The 18,370-nt window shown below is 37.1% G+C and overlaps 1 protein-coding gene across 8 annotated transcripts in view; it reads left to right on the top strand.

Moving 5' to 3' along the window:
• Positions 1-18,370, top strand: part of CHD9 (chromodomain helicase DNA binding protein 9) — a 156,470-nt gene that overhangs the window by 62,377 nt on the left and 75,723 nt on the right. The window lies entirely within an intron of this gene.

Raw genomic sequence — 18,370 nt, 5'->3', positions numbered from 1 at the left:
GTTTATTATGTGTTCAAATATTGATAAAGGGCAGTCAGTTGGAATATTTTTTTGACTTACTGAAAGTCTGTTCTCAAGTTTCCTGTTATTTGTATTAAAAGTGATATTTGGGCCCTTGGCCGGTGTGGTTCAGTTGGTTGGTGTACTGTTTCGTGGACCAAAAGGTGACGACGGGTTCTATCCCTGATCAGGGCATATATCCAGTTGTGGTTTGATCCCCTGTGGGAGGCAGCCAATCAATGTATGTCTGTCTCTCTCTTTAAAAATCAATTAAAAATTTTTTTTAAAGAGTGATATTTGGGAGTTGCTGATTGTGGGAGTGAAGAGCAGAGGTGGATTGGTAGAGAAGGTAGGGGATTATTAAGATGATTATGGATTGCATATAGGTTTAATGCAGCGGTTCTCAACCTGTGGGTCGCGACCCCTTTGGCGGTGGAACGACCCTTTCACAGGGGTCACCTAAGACCACCCTGCATATCAGATATTTACATTACAATTCATAACAGTAGCAACATTACAGTTATGAAGTAGCAACGAAAATAATTTTATGGTTGGGTCACAACATGAGGAACTGTATTTAAAGGGCCAGAAGGTTAAGAACCACTGGTTTAATGTGTACTGAATTATAGTTCACATGCCCGAAATATGTGAAATTCAAATGGTTTAATACAGGGGTCCTCAAACTTTTTAAACAGGGGGTCAGGTCAGTTCATTGTCCCTCAGACCGTTGGAGGGCCGGACTATAGTTTAAAAAAAAACTATGAACAAATTCCTATGCACACTGCACATATCTTATTTTGAAGTAAAAAAACAAAACGGGAACAAATACAGTATTTGTATTTGCATGTGGCCCGCGGGCCATAGTTTGAGGACCCCTGGTTTAATATGTGTAGTGTGTGACAAATTTTGGCAGAGCATGTAAGTTTTATTCTATGTAATATTTGACATGTTCTGAATGATAATGGTTACTAATAGCCCAAATGTTATATTAATAAGGAGTTCTTATTTATTATGGTGTTTCCCCAGTTTCTATGGGGAAAATCCTTTTTTTAAGTTTAAAAAAATTCTCTTATTTACAGTAATTTCATTTCAGACTAAATTAACTTTATTAAATATGTATAGAAGTTAAAAAATTAAAAAATAATAGAGTGGCAGAATTTTTGGTTTATCAAAATTGAAAAAGGGCCCTGGCTGGTTTGTTCAGTGGTTAGAGTGTTGGCCCATGCACCAAAGGGTCTTGGGTTCGATTTCCGGTCAAGAGCATGTACCTGTTTTGCAAGTTCAATCCCTAGTCCTGTTCAGGGCACATGTGGGAAACAGTCAATCAGTGTGTTTCTCTCACATCGATATTTCTCTTTCTCTCTTTCTCTTTCTTCCTCTCTCTCTCTCTCTCTCTCTCTCTCTCTGTACCCCTCCCTTCCATTCTCTGAAAATCAATGGAAAAAATATTCTTGGGTGAGAATTAACAGCAAAAAATTTTTTTAAGTTTAAAAATGAGATATATTTGTTATAGCCAAAATAATATACAGGGTGTGGCAAAAGTAGGTTTACAGTTGTTTGTATGAAAAATAGTACAATAATTAATAAATAAACTGTTTCGTGTACTCACAACTGTAAACTTACTTTTGCCTTATTGTGTATTCTTTAGTCTGTTTGAAAATTCATGGGAAGCACTCTATTTAAAATTCTAAAAAAATTCAGAGAAATTTTGGATATGCAAAGAATATTTCTAAATCTTGATTTTTCTTATTCCCCAGCTGAGGTGGGGAAGTTGTGGATATAATTTCAAATGTCTTAGAGTACCCTGAATTCAATCATAATAACAATGAATATTGCTGAGAACATCCTATCTAAGAATAGACAAACATGGTAATTGACCATACCTTCGCTACGCCTCCCATTGGCTAATCAGTGAGATATGCAAATTAACCGCCAACAAAGATGGCGGTTAATTTGCATACATAGGAATGAAGCAGCAGAGCGAAGACTGAAGGCGGCTCCGGCTGGAGCGAAGGCCTGGGTCCCGGGTGCCAGAGGAAAACTGGTGCCGGCAGCCAGGGGAAGGGAAGGCCTATTGCACGAATCTTTTCATGCAACAGGCCTCTAGTTTCTTATATAATTGACTCTAGAATTTTACCACTTAAAAAAGAGAAAGGAAAAAAAGGTGAGATGCTATAACAAGTGTATCTAAATGTAAGTACTTAGAAAACATAATAGAGAAAATATTAACATATTTACTTATTTTTTAATTTCTTTATTGATTAAGGTATTACATATGTGTCCTTATCCTCCCATTACCCCCTATCCCCCACTCATGCCCTCACCCCCCTGTTGTCTGTGTCCATTGGTTAGGCTTATATGCATGCATACAAGTCCTTTGGTTGATCTCTCCCCCGTACCCCCACCCTCTCCTACCTTCCCTCTGAGGTTTGACGGTCTGATTGATGCTTCTCTGTCTCTGGATCTGTTTTTGTTCATCAGTTTATGTTGTTCATTATATTCCATAAATGAGTGAGATCATGTGATATTTATCTTTCTCTGACTGGCTTATTTCACTTAGCATAATGCTCTCCAGTTCCATCCATGCTGTTGCAAATGGTAAGAACTCCTCCTTTTTTACCGCAGGGTAGTATTCCATTGCGTAGATGTACCACAGTTTTTAATTCACTCATCTGCTGATGGGCACGTAGGTTTTTTACAAATCTTAGCTATTGTAAATTGTGCTGCTATAAACATAGGGGTGCATATATCCTTCCTAATTGGTGTTTCTAATTTCTTGGGATATATTCCCAGAAGTGGGATCACTGAGTGAAATTGGAGTTCCATTTTTTAACTTTTTGAGGAAACTCCATACTGTTCTCCACAGTGGCTGCACCATTCTGCATTCCCACCAGCAGTGCACGAGGGTTCCTTTTTCTCCACATCCTCGCCAGCACTTGTCGTTTGTTGATTTGTTGATGATAGCCATTCTGACAGGTGTGAGATGGTACGGCATTGTCGTTTTGATTTGCATCTCTCAGATGATTAGTGACTTTGAGCGTTTTCATATGTCTCTTGGCCTTCCTTCTGTCTTCTTTCGAAAAGTATCTATTTAGGTCCGTTGCCCATTTTTTGATTGGGTTGTTTATCTTCCTTTTAAGTTGTATGAGTCCCCTATAAATGTTGGAGATTAAACCCTTATCGGATATAACATTGGCAAATATGTTCTCCCATGCAGTGGGCTTTCTTGTTTTGTTGATGGTTTCTTTTGCTGTGCAAAAGCTTTTTATTTTGATGTAGTCCCATTTGTTTACATACGCTTTAGTTTCCATTGCCCTAGGAGCAGTTATCAGTGAAGAAATTGCTTCGGCATATGTCTGAGATTTTTTTGCCTTTGGATTCCTCTAGTATTTTTATGGTTTCCTGTCTTAAGTTTAAGTCCTTCATCCATTTTGAGTTTATCTTTGTGTATGGTGTAAGTTGGTGGTCTAATTTCATATATTAACTTATTTTTATCTCTTTTTAGAGCAAAGGAATTTTGAGAGACTAATACTATAAACTTTTCATTGTTCTGTTATTAAAATACTTTCTACTATTTTGTAATGCAAAAATCTTTTCATTTGTATCTTGTTTGGGAAGTGGAAATTACATGGATCACTGTGATCTCAATGTTTGTAAATTATAATTAATGTACAAGTTCTATAGCAGTGAAAAGTATTATGTGGGATAGCTGAAATAGCAATCAAAACAGGAAATAGAATTTTGGGAAATACATAATTATTTATAATTTCTTGTTGGCGTTTGTTCTCTGAATTTTACTTTAAAATACTACTTGAAAAAAAATGAAATACTACTTGAAGCACATTTAAAATATTGGGTTTTTTTCTGATTAAGAAATTTAATATGTTTATTATTTAAAAAATTGGACCACATAGAAAACAAACAGATGAGAAATAAGTTATTTGTAATATCACTACCAAAAGATAACACTCTTGACATTTTAGTGTGTACTTTTCCAATGAGATTTGTTGTCTTGCTTCTCCCCTGTACCTACATATTTTGTTCATTTTTAAGAAACAAAGTTAGAATCATAGAGTTTATGCTGTTTGGAAATGTGTGGAATATTAACTAGTTCTAATGATCTTTATGAAACTCTGTACTGCTGTTTTGTAGAAGAGTTGAGCTCTGCATTGCCTTCCAGGAAACAGTAACAGAAAGTAGTTGTTCACAATAGCTTTAAGGCTGTTAACCTGTGACATGCATACTTAGGGTGAGAGGTGAACAGGAAGGAACTTCCAAGGGTGAGGAAGAGGCATCTGTTAGTGAGAAATTAGTGGATTAGTACAGTATGTGAAGAGCATGAGATTCAAGTCAAACTTCACAGTGGTTCTTTAAATACAAATTTTGTTGTATTTAATTTGACTGGTGAGGTGTACTTCCAGATCCCTTAGTACTACATAGTTATTCACTTATTATAATGTCTGAAATTGAAAGTAATGTGTTAGGGGTCACTGAGCCATTAACTTTATTCCTATAATGATAATATGAACATAAAGTTTCTTTGAAATACTTACATGGGTGATCAGATTTCTTTGGGTAATAGGACTGAAATGATTTTAAATTATGGAATTATTTTAATACAAGATGGTGTGGGTAATATATGGACAAATGTAGTAAACACACAGTTAGGAGGAGGCTTGGACTGTACTTTCCAGTTTAATAAAATCTGGTAATTTGCTGTAGTCAACTATGCAAATATTACCTTGCACATTTATTATGCAAGTAATACCTTACAAATTATGCAAGGAGTGTATAGGTGTGAATTTTATTATATATCTGTGTTTTGGAAATGTTGCATTTTTACTGCTTTTATTTGTTCATTACTTACTAGATATCTACCGGATGTAAGAGATTATGCTGGGCACTGAGGTTCGAAAATGAATAAGATGATCCTTAGCCTTTGAAGAACTCAAATTAAAAATTGTCCTACTTCCCGATTGGTCTGTATTAGAATTTCAGAGCTGTTCTCTGCATTTCTGATTCAATTTCGGTTGTCGGTTTCTAGCACTTTCACTTAGCCCTCCAGCTTAGTGTTTTGGAATGAGTGATTTGACCCATCTATTTAAAAGTAGGTTTTCTTCTAAGTTTCTAGATTAGCTTTTTGTTTCATTATGTTTTGGTAGTCTCTAATTGTTTGATTATTCAGATACATATTATATCATGTACATATAATATACAACTAAGGTCCAATTGCTTTTGTAAATGGCAGAGCCAAGAAAGCAGGGCCCTTTTTTTTGAGCTACTTAAATTAATTATAAACTAAGTCTATTCTCTGTGTCATTTCCAAGTCTGATTCTATTGATTGATTCTTACCCCCTCTCATCCCCAATGTAGGTTGGTATATTCCTGCTTTTTTTGCATGCTAGAAAATTTTTGAATGGATGGTACAAATTGTGAGTTTTTTCCTTGTTGAGTGATGCAAAGTTTTACATTTCAGAAATAGTCTTGATTTTTGTTTTGGAACACAGTTTCTTGGAACAGTTTCTTGCTTTATCTTGATAAGATCTGTTTTTGAAACTTCATTAGGTTGGACTAGACCAGTGTATAGCCTACGGCCAATTTCCTCCCACTGCTGCCACCATAGCCATGTTTTCTGTCCAGTGCCTTGTGAAATAGAAGGTTTTTCACTATGGCTGATGGAAAGATGTACTATTCCTGGCCCTAGTGAGGTCTCAGCTCCTTTCAGGCGGTTTGCTTCCTGGGCCTTGGGTAGTCTCTTTACAAACTGGTAGTGCTGATCAATTACTTATCTGAAGCCTCAAGAGGGGACCTTCTGAAGATCTCTGGAAGTCTTTCCTGTGAAGCTCTCTCCCCTCCAGACCTTCCCCAGAAACTAGCCTCCTTGGCTTCCCTGGACTTCAAGTCTGTCTCTTCTACTCAGGGGTGCTGTGACATTTCACTTGGGGTTCTGCTCTCCCTGTTCTGCAGCTGAAAAACACACCCCTTGTCAGCCCTGCTCATTTGCATCCGTTCTCTTAGGGATAACTGTCATGGGTTGCCTGATGTCCAGTGTCTAAAAACTATTGTTTTATATGTTTTGTTTGATTTTTCAGTTGTTTCAAGACTGAAGGTAAATCCAGTTTCTGTTAATCCATCTTGGCCTTAATTAGAAGACTTATAACACCATATTAATGATTGTATAATCCTATCTAATAAAGAGGGAATATGCTAATTGACCCTCACACCATTGCAAAGATGATGGTGCCCACAGCCAATAAGGAGGGAATATGCTAATTGACTGCCCTGCCCTCAAAGATGGCGGCACCCACAGCAACAGATGGCGGTGCCCAGAACCCTCAGTCCTGCCTGGGCGGCAGGCGCGCAGCCTGCCTCCAGAAACCCCCAGTCCTTTCAGCCCCCCCAGCTGCCCAGGGTCGGCCCGAGGCACAGGCAAGCCTCGGATGGCGATACCCATACTCCCAGGGCCACCCGAGGCTCAGGTAACCAGGGCCGACCAAGGCTTGCGCTGCCGGCAGTGGCAGCAGGAGAGATGTGATGGGGGCGTCGCCTTCCCCTGATCGCCAGGTCGCCTCCTGCCCCTGAGGGCAGGCCGGGCTGAGGGACCCCTCTCCAGTGCATGTATTTTCATGGACTGGGACTCTAGTCTATATATATAAAAGCCTAAACTACCGTTTGACTGTTAGCTATGATGCACACTGATCACCAGGGGGCAGACACTCAATGCACAGGCACGGAAACATGGAACAGACTGATGAGTCTAAGAGGGAACAGACTGATGAGCCTCAGAGGGAGGAGGACGGGAAGAGATTAACCAAAGATCTTATATGCATACTAGAGGCCTGGTGCAGCGGGGTCCCTCAGCCTGGCCTATGGGGATCAGGCCGAAACCAGCAGTCTGACATCCCCCAAGGGGTCCCGGATTGTGAGAGGGGGCAGGCCAGGCTGAGGGACCCCACCGGTGCACAAATCCGTAATTTATTGTGTAGAATACCATAATTTATTTAACCAGCTTATTTTGGAGGATGAATATCTTTCCATATAAAGCATGCTTCTATGATTAGACAGATTCTTAGAAAATCAAGGTAAATGTACAGACTTTCCTTTGAAAATTTGTATAATTATGAATAACTAGAGGCTCAGTGCACAGATTTGTAAATTGGCGGGGTCCCTTGGCCTGGCCTTCGGGGATCGGGCTGAAACCAGATCTCCAACATCCCCTGAGGGGTCCTGGATTGCGAGAGGGCGGTTCTCAGGTGATGCACCCTGGAATAAGGCTCCCTCCTCATCTGAAAACCGCTGCTGCCAAGTGACTGCAGCTTGGCAGCTCCTGTGTTGAGCGTCTGCCCCCTGGTGGTCATTGTGTATTATAGCTACTGGCCACTTGACCAGTTAACCAGTTGGCAGGTTGGCTGATTGCTTAGGCTTTTATATATATAGATAAGTACAAATAACCCATGAATATTCAGCAGCTATATTCATGTTTATGGCTTTACATATATTTTCTCATTTAATCTTCAGAACAAGTCGGAGGTAGATATTATCATCTAATGTTTTTACAGATAAAGGCTTGAAGGATAGGATGGTTAAATGCTTGCTCAGGGTCAGACACCTGGTAAATGGCACACCAGGGATTCATATGTAAGCAGTAGGACTCTGGAGCCTACATCACCCTCTGTTGCCTTAGAGCAGTGGTTCTCAACCTGTGGGTTGCGACCCCTTTGGGGGTCGAAAGACCCTTTCACAGGGGTCGCCTAAGACCATCGGAAAACACATATATAATTACATATTGTTTTTGTGATTAATCACTATGCTTTAATTATGTTCAATTTGTAACAATGAAAATACATCCTGCATATCAGATATTTACATGACGATTCATAACAGTAGCAAAATTACAGTTATGAAGTAGCAACGAAAATAATGTTATGGTTGGGGGTCACCACAACACGAGGAACTGTATTAAAGGCTCGCGGCATTAGGAAGGTTGAGAACCACTGCCTTGGAGTGTGTGAATATTGAAGCTGGACATGATCTACAGCCAGATATCAGTTACTTAATACTGTTGCAACAAATGATCACAAATTTGGTGTCTTTAAAGAACACAAACTTACCTTACAGTCCTAGAAGTCAGAAGTCTGAAATGGATCTCACAATGAGGCGTTGGTAGGGCTACGTTACTTTCTAGAAGTCTAGAAGAGAACTCATTTTCTTGCTTTTGCCAGGTTATGGAGGCTGTCCACCCTTCTGTCTTCAACTCCAGCATGGCTGATAGAGTCGTCCTCTCATTACATGACTCTCTTCCGCCTTTTTCTTCCACCTACCCTTGAGATAATCTAGGATAAGCTCCCTCCATTTTAAGGTCAGCTGATTAACAACCTTAATTCTATCTGCAATCTGAATTCCCCTTTGCTATGTAATTTAACATTCACGGATTTGGGGGATTAGGCAGTTGATATCTTTGGGGGCCATTATTCTGCCTATAAGCCATGAGGCCAATTAGAAAATATTTAACTAAAGAATTAACAAGGGACTGTTTTATGATTTTACGACTTCACATTGTAAAAAAACATATTTGAGTATCTTATCTTTCAGCAGAAAAATAATTTCTGCTCAGTCTTTTCTCTCTGCTTCTCATACTAGGAATTGTCTGGTGGTCTAGAGTGAAATGATTAGAGTTGGGCTATTTGGACCTTGTGGTTTCAGATTTCTCAATAATGTATACTTAAGTGATTTAAATAAAAACAATTTTGGGGGGATAAAACTCCCACAAAATTTTCATTTATTCAACAATTGTTTGGTAAACACCAGCCCTATGCCAGGCATTGTGCTAGGTACTTTTTAAAATATATTTTTATTGACTTCAGAGAGGAAGGGAGAGGGGGAGAGAGATAGAAACATCAATGATGAGAGAGAATCACTGATTGGCTGCCTTCTGCATGCCCCCTACTGGGGATTGAACCCACAACCCCGGGCATGTGCCCTTGACTGGAATCGAACCTGGGACCCTTTGGTCCGCAGGCCGATGCTCTGTCCACTGAGCCAAACCAGCTAGGGCTGTTAGGTACTTTTTATATGTCAACACATTTTATCCTCGCAATAATCTTATGATGTTACTGGTGACATCTTAATTTATAAATAAAGAAACTGGATTCAAGGTACAATAGCTTATAAGTCACAGACCCAAGACTTGAACACAGATTTGAGAAAAGCAGGTATTGAGAAAAGATAACAAAGTTATGATTTTGTAATACATAATTTAGTATTTTTACTTAATTGTTTATATAATTATTTATATAATGTTATAAAATAATTTTATTTCAAGTTAAATCATAGTCATCTTAGATATTGAAGTATTTCAGGAATCATCACTATTTTTTTAAATCGGGTAATCTGATTTCCAAAGTGTTAACTGTATTTTATTTTAAAAAACACTATCAACTCTGTTACATTATATCATATGCTTTCAGCACTTTCTTCATGTTACTCATGTGGTTGTATCGCTTACTGAATTGAGCCATAATGACTCAGAAGTTGAATGCATGAGTTTTTGTCATCAGACAAATAAGCTGTTTGTGAAAGAGAGGAATTAGGTCGTTTTCATCTTTGTTTTTGGCATCAGCCATTTGTTTCTCAGTTCCAGTGTTGGACAGTTAACCTTTCAAAGTGGGCTTTCATGTGTAAGTCTCTTTGATAAAGTGGAACAAACACTGAATTTAGAGTCAGGTGAACTGGGTTCAAGTCTCGACCTTGCCATCTACCATGATAGTGGTCTTAGGCAAGGTACCGTCTCTGCAGTTTTCTCATCTGTAACGTGTATTTCTATATTGCTGGCATTTCTGATTAGTAAATGTGATAATGAACAATGAATTTGAAAGTGCTTTATAAATTATAAAGTCAGCTTGTTGTTTAATAATGATATCTTGCTCTAAGGGTTTTTAAACATTTATTTTTAGAAATAGAAGGAACTTTAATCATTAATCAAGTTTTAAATAGTTTACAGTTGTAGAGGCCCAGATATCTATGTAGTCTATGTAGCTTTTTAGTGACGTAGCATAAAAGAGATTCCCTAATCCTAGTTCCTTTTTATCCTTTTTCTTACATAACTGTTTCTTAACTCATTTTTGTGCAGGCTTGTCCTAATATTTATGAGTCGCAGGAAAAGAGTACAAATGGAAGCTCTCATACTGTATGTCAAAATATTTAAATGTTGTATATAAAGCCAGTAAACTCTTAAATATGTTCTATCCTTCTTTCTTGACAAACAGAAGTGCTGGTTTGGATTTAGAATTATTGGACTCTCTGGAGTCCCACATCCAGAGTGTGGCAGAAATGGGCCATTTACATTCCATTTCTACCCCAGTTCCATCCTGCACCTCCAGGGGCCTCTGACCACATGTGGACTCCTCCGCCTACATAGCCAAGCTCCACCTTTCTCTCACTGTCTCTCTGGCCTACGCATGTGCATACGAGCAATACATATTCCTTGCCCAACAAGGAATTCCTTGAGAGAACAAATCTAGAGAGTAGATATAGACCCAGGCAGCCTCTGCAAGTGGGTGTGAGACTGTGTCCGGCGGAGAATTCCCGTGCACCTGGAGCATGTTCTAGGAGAGCGAGGAGTAGTACATTCTTTTGGCATTGGGGAAGGGTCATTTTTTAAAAATTAGTAATTAAGCCTGGCATACAATTTTTTGCCTATTCTCTTATTGTCAGGATGTCCTTTGAAGAGCATTGATCTATCTGTAAACAGCTATGAGTTCCCCCCTCTGTCATTCTTAGAATCTGTTACCTTACCTTTGTTTTAATGTGCTTTCTAAATTTATTTTTTCTTCAGGGAAAATGTTGGCTAAGACTGGGGTAAGTTAAAGGGATTTTGCATAATTTGAGAAAGACAAGTGAGTTGCTAAGGATCTTTTAGATTTTTTTTTACCCTAGCCAGTTTGGCTCAGTGGATGGAGCATTGGCCTGTGGACTGAAGGGTCCCAAGTTCGATTATAGTCAAGGGCATATACCTCGGTTGCAGGCTCTTCCCTCGCCCAGGCCCTGGTCAGGGTGTGTGCAGGAGGCAACCAGTCGATGTGTTTCTCTCATATTGATATTTCTCTCTGTCTTTCCCTCTCTCTTCCACTCTCTCTAAAAATCAATGGAAAAATATCCTCAGGTGAGATTTTAAAAAAAAGATTTCTTTTATCTTGAAGTGAAAGAAGAATGAGAAAGATTATAAATATTTGAAAGCTATTTTAGTAATAAACATTTAAATGTACATAGTAATTTGAACTATAAAGAAAAATATCTACCCTAATTAAATGAAAAAATGAATTTATTTTTATAATTATTTTAAATGAAATTTTATACATACATATCCTTAATTCTATTAATAAAACATTAAATGTATTAAAATACCACTAAGACCATCCTGCATATCAGATATTTACATTACGATTCATAACAGTAGCAACATTACAGTTATGAAGTAGCAACGAAAATAATTTTATGGTTGGGTCACAACATGAGGAACTGTATTTAAAGGACAAGAAGGTTGATAACCACTGATCATAGAGGCATAGTTCATAAACACTGGGGAAGGAAGGGGACGCAATGGAATAGTTATAGTATATATGTTTATTTATTTATTTTTAAATATTTTTATTGAATTCAAAAAGGGAGAAAGAGAGAGAGAAACAGCAATGAATGAGAATCATTGACTGACTGCCTCTTGCTCGCCCCCTACTGGGGATTGAGCCTGCAATCTGGGCATGTGCCCTCGACTAGAATCAAACCTGGGACCCTTCAGTCCTCAGGCTCTGTCCACTCAGCCAAATCAGCTAGGACTGTCCCTGTTTATTTAAATGACAGATTTAAAATAAAAAGCAAATACTATATCTATTTAATCTTGTTTCATGGGTCTTAATTTTCTCTATTAAAATATTGCATAATTAAACATTAATAATAAAATAAAATAGTAACTTTGGTTAAGCAGCCTTGGGTTTAAAACTCCTTTCTGTTACTTACCAACCATGTAACCTTAATGGCTATTCACTGAATTGATAGCTCACAGGTTAAAAACATTCTTAGATAATCAGACCATCAAGAATAATGATGGCCTATTATAGATGGAATCACCTTGAAAATATTGCACCTGAACAGATATAATCTGAGAGGTGCAGAGTACTCACTTACATGGGATGATGAACAGACTGGGTCATATAGTCTAACTGGTGCAAATATTTTCCAGTAGGGAAACTTATTAAGCCATAGTAGGTAGATAGGTTATTTCCTCAGAGGAAGCTGAGGCCCAAGTAAATGATGAAACTGGGATTAGAACCCAGGGCAAGCTGACTCAAAAACCTTCCCTTAATCACAATATTATGTTTTGAACTAGAGGCCTGGTGCATGACATTGTGCACGGGTAGGGTCCCTAGGCCTGGCGGGTGATCAGGGCCAATCAGGTTCCCCGCCTCCTGGCTTCCTCCTTTCCTCGATCCCTCAGCACCCCCCACACCCCAGGGACACTGCATATTAGCCTTTTATATATGTTTTGAATAGCTTTCAGTGTCACGGGTAATTTAGGGACTGATGAATTCAATATATTTACTAATAGTATTGCCAGTCAATAGTGAACTGGGTGAGGTTTTTGGTTTTAAAAACATACTTGTGTTTGGATGCAATAGATGAACTTTTGAACAATACAGCATTAAAAAAGCAACACAAACTGATATACAATAATAGAAGGTTGAATATTACATGTTTTTATTTCATGTATGACCTTTTCATAAATAAATTTGTCATCAAGTATTCAGGTATATTTATTGGAATCACTTCACAAACTTTGATATAAAAATCTGATCCTGTTACTTCTCTATATGTGATTATTTACTAATCCCTTAATTCTTTCAGCATAAAGTCTAGATATTTTAGCACTAGAGGCCTGATGCATGAAATTCATGCAAGAGTAGGCCTTCCTTCTCCCGGCTGCTGGTACTGGCTTCCCTCTGGCACCCGGGTCCTGGGCTTCCCTCTGGCATCTGGGACCCAGGCTTCCCTCACAGCCCAGCTTCATCCGGAAGGACATCTGGTCTAATTAGCATATTACACTTTTATTATTATAGATGATTTATGACACTTGATAATCTAACCCATTGCTTTTCAGTCTTCATTGCTTATCATTCTTCCATCATGCATCTAGCTTTCTTGTCCTGCTAATCACCACTTCATCTGTAAATATTTCAATTTATATATCTAATAACACAAAGATTTTTGTATTTAAGACAACACAAAATCAGTTTCACACCTAAAAAATAACTATACTTCCTTCATAATCAAATAGCCAAAGTTGAAATTTCCCTTGTAGTTTAGTAAATGTATTTTTACAGTTAACGTGTTCAGGTTGAAATTAAAAGAAGGGCCACATTGTATTTTTTAAAGCTTTTATTTGTTTTGTAAAAAAAAAGGGGGGGGGCACATACTATAGTTGGTTGATATGTATTTTAAGTGGCCCTTTTTTTCTTCTATTTGTTGTTATTATTTTGGCATTACATTTAGTCTTAAGTATCTTTTAATCTATAGTTCTGAACACTTCTTTGTTTTGTTTTTTACAATTTCTTTGCTGAAGAAACAGAGCCACTTACAGAGTTTCCCACATTCTGGATATTGTGGATTACAACACATTCCTTTCTCTCTTTGTGTTTCCTGTAAGTCATGTAATAAATTTTATTTTAAAAAAATACAGAACTTTTATGAGACTCTACTATTTGCCTAACCTGCTCTGTGGATGATTAAGATAAAGCAATACTTTTCGTAGTATTACCTTTTTAATGTAAGATTCAAGATTTACGATACTAAAAAAATTAATGTGATTAGCTACAAGTAGAAACCTGTGTACTACACAAGTCACAAGATGAAAATAAGCTGTTTATTGTGAACATGGCAGTTTACAGATGTGAAGAAAGTGAAGTAAAATAATTGCTTCACTTCCATCAAAAACTCTGAAAGCAAATCTAAGAGTAAAACTCAGAAGAAGACTGACAGATTTATAATACACTCTTGAATCAATTTTTGCCCCTTTTCTCTTTAAAAGCAAGTCTTTATTGGTAGCTTGTGGGGGGAAATCATGTGCAATAAATAAAAAACAAAAGAAGTCACCACTCTCATGTTTGACACATTACCGAGATTAACTACAAATTTATTGTTTTTGGAAGACTGGTTTAATATGAATTTTTAACTAGATAATTATGATGGTTCTTCTTTAGGAGATTAAAAGCTAGCACACTGGCTTACCATAAACAGTTTAAGGGAACTAAAATGCCTTGTAAGTTAGCTTTATAATATCACATTACTTTGAGATATTTACTTTGCTTTTGACTGCAGAGTGCTTAACCCTTTCCTGTCACCACTTTTTCCTGATCCTCATCTTCCCAGTCTTGTAGTTTCTTTTTTCCTCATTAGCTCCTCTTCATCTGCTAGCTCCTTAAACTTTTGGTTGTGGGGTTTCACTAGTGTTTTTCTTCTGTTACTTTCTCTGCATTGTGTGTTCAAGGCTTGCTGTGTCTTTCTTGTTTTACATTCTCTTCTGATGGAACCTCCATCCACCTGGTCCTCCAGGCCTGACGCCTGAGAGGCCTGTCTCCTGAGAAAGCTTGGGAGATGTTTAGCTACAGTGCAGTTTTATCTATGTTGTTGAAACCTCCTTGTTATGTGTTTTATTCTTATTTAGGAATTATACCTTTAAATTATTTGAGACCTATTAAATTATACCTGATTTAATTATTTGAGACCTTTTATTCCTTCATATTTTAAAATATGTGAAGTAGAACTTTTTTTTTCCTATCTACTTTTTCCCCAAGAGAGGAAGCTGTGCTCTCCATAGTAGATGTGTAGCAGCCATGTGATCATTCTCCTTTTTTGAAGTTTGTAATTTCCACTTAAAGTCCACACACTGGTAATTTAATAATTTTTAGTATTTGTATACAACTAAAATATTTAAAATTGATGAATTCCCCAGTGTGGGGGTAGAGTACGTGGGAAAATTATTCCACCAAGAGGGAAGAGACCTGAGTCCCCACTCAGATTTTAACACCTCTGGTTTCTTGCCAAAATCTCTTTGCTTTGTTCTTTCATGAAGGAAAAGAAGATAACAGGTGGTATGAAAACACTCTGATTTTGTAAGAGTTAACATTCATAAAGATTAGATGCCATCCTTTTTCATTCCCTTCTATTTCATTTTTTAATGTTATTCTAACAGCCGTGGGCAAACTAAGGCCCACGGGCCGGATCGGCCCGTTTGAAATGAATAAAACTAAAAAAAAAAAAAAGACCGTACCCTTTTATGTAATGATGTTTACTTTGAATTTATATTAGTTCACAAAACACTCCATCCATGCTTTTGTTACGGCCCCCCCGGTCCAGTTTAAGAACCCATTGTGGCCCTCGAGTCAAAAAGTTTCCCCACCCCTGTAACCGCACTAAATTTATATCATGTCTTGCTTTTAGGTCATGACCTGTGGTTTGAAAAACACTCATACCATAAATCCTTGAGTTTCTCCAATATTGTAATGTGTCCAGGTCTTTCATATGTTCCTCCCGGTTGCTTTCAAAATAATTAATATATCACAAGATATCACCTTATGTTTTGCTATAATTTCTTTTCCTTAGAAATTTTGGAGATGATATTAATATATGTGTCTTCACCTTCTTTTATATTTTTTCTTACTTAGCATATAGGTTCTTTGGGACAAAGGCCTTTGCCTTAATTTTAAATTTTAAAAAACTGACATTTTGAGACTGACAACTTTACAGAAAAAAATCACAAGTGAAATACAAAGAAATTCTTTCATTTTGTAAATAATTGTAAAGTACAAGGCTGATGTTCCATCACCCTCAAAGACTTTAGTGTATATTTTCTGTGGATAAGAGAATATTTTCTAAGTAACTACAATGTAATCTTAATAAGTGGAAACTTAATACAGCAGGACTGTTGGGACTAAGAAGAAAACAAAACTAAATACAATGAAGTAGTTTGACAGAATATTTATTTATTATTTTTTTAAATATATTTTATTGATTTTACAGAGAGGAAGGGAGAGGGATAGAGAGTTAGAAACATCGATGAGAGAGAAACATCGATCAGCTGCCTCCTGCACACCTCCTACTAGGGATGTGCCTGCAACCAAGGTACATGCCCTTGACCGGAATTGAACCCGGGACCCTTCAGTCCGCAGGCTCTATCTACCCACTGAGCCAAACCAGTTAGGGCAGAATTTTTTTTAAAAATATATTTTATTGATTTTTTTACAGAGAGGAAGAGAGAGGGATAGAGAGTTAGAAACATGGATGAGAGAGAAACATCGATCAGCTGCCTCCTGCACACCCCCTACTGGGGATGTGCCCGCAACCAAGGTACATGCCCTTGACCAGAATCGAACCTGGGACCCCTTAGTCTGCAGGCCGACGCTCTATCCACTGAGCCAAACCGAGGGCATTTGACAGAATTTGAGTAGTGCTTATGTAGGGTAAAGGGAGAAAAAATATAACATTGAAAAAAGTCTAGCAGCTACCCTTTTGTATGTTGAACGTATGTGTGAATTGAAAATGTTTAGTTAACACCTCAATGTTGATCTGTGGGAATATAGTTTTAAAATATTGTATTCTAATAGAAGAATATTTAATCATCGATTCCCTGTTGTCTACTATTAAGATTTAATGTTAAGTCATTTAGATTTTGAGTAAAATAATAGAATCTTTTGGGAATCTTTACAGAAATGAGAAAACAGCAGAAGATTCCCTATCTGGTATTCTAGACCTGTCCTCTCTGAGAATCCAATTCTAAATTTCCAGTTACTGGAGCTCTCCATTTCAAATTCAGTGTAAAAATAATTAAACTTGCCACACACACATACACACCCTTTATCAACTAGATTTTGTATTTCTTTTGCCTTCTGTACCAGTTACTTATTCTAGAAACCAAATATTGACTCTCCCTGCTCTTCAGCCATACCCCTCCATGTGTAGTTGCTTTCTACATCTTGGAAAGGGCAGTGATAAGACCTAAATTCCATCCTAGCTTTATTGCTAGTTTCTTTGCAATTTTGAGAAAGTCACTTACTTTTTTCTGTGTTCAAATTAGTCCCTCTAAATTATGGTATTTGAACCAAATATGATATAGTGGTTAAGAGCATGCTTTTCATAATGAGGCTCTCTCTGCCTTTTAATCCTTGCTCAATCATTCAGTAGCTGTGTGATCTTGGGCAAGTCACTTCTCTATGCCTAAGTATCCTCAGCTATCAAATGAGGTTAATAGTAGTCCATCTCTCACAGGATTGTTTCGAAGATAAATTGACCTACTATATATGTAATATTAGTAATAGTACCTGGCACAAAGTAAGGACTAAACAAGTGTTATCTCTTGTTATTGTTACGATTTTTTAAATTCTTTGCTCTTAGTTTCTATCATTTTGCAATTCTACTCTAGGAGTATGTCTCCCATTTGCTACTGTATTGTCACTATAACCCTATTATCATTCAGGATTAAATTAGTTATTATATGCAAAATGCTTAGAATAGTGCCTGGCACTTGATAAAATAAGCACTTGGTAAGCATTCGCCCTTATTATTGGTCATTGTGATTTTTACATAGATGACCTCTCGGGTCATTCAGAACCTGTCCTTGCCATTAGTAGTCAGTCCTCTGTCTTTAATTTTCTCTCCTGCTGTCCAGATTGGTCTTTCTAGGACACTGTTCATATAGTATTACTCGGTTTTGAGACTTTACGATGCCTAAAATGAAAAAAAAATTAAAAAGGATTCTTTGATAGAGATAACAGATGACTTGCCACGACCAAATGAGAAATTAGTATCAATGAAAGAGGTAAACTTAAATTTTAAGCAGTGAAAATTATGTTTCAGGTACTTAGGGACACCGCTTACTAAAATAGTCTCAAATTTTTATGGAAAGAAAAGTTGTACTGATGAACAAGTTCAGGTGGACTTGCCTACTTACTTATTTTTAGCAAGGAACTAAAATTAAAAATTTATCTGAAAAACTCAGCAATGCAATTAAAATGGAATATGAGGGGCAAAGGTTAGGAAGATTTTATATTTTTATTTTAGGAAAATTAATGTGTTCACATTTAAGGAAAAATTTAAGTGTGGTTAGTAATTCTTTATAGACAACTCTGGTGAGTTCACTTTAAAATTCTTTTTAGAATTTAAATGAAAATAGCTTAATTTCTCTATTTTGAAAATAGCATTGTTAGCTTATTGTTAGAAGAATCATAAGAGACCTTATCTAATTTTTTAAAGAGAAGTCACTTGCTATGTGTTCATTTGCATGACCTCTTTAACCCTTTGTTTGCCTTTAGCTATTTTTATATTT

This window comes from Myotis yumanensis, unplaced genomic scaffold (genome assembly GCF_028538775.1).
Source record: "Myotis yumanensis isolate MYYU_CA2020_CCGP unplaced genomic scaffold, mMyoYum1.0.hap1 SCAF_18, whole genome shotgun sequence".
NCBI classification, from domain to species: domain Eukaryota; kingdom Metazoa; phylum Chordata; class Mammalia; order Chiroptera; family Vespertilionidae; genus Myotis; species Myotis yumanensis.
Note: the sequence above shows the minus strand (reverse complement) of the source record. Positions and strands in the feature narration are given on the sequence as shown.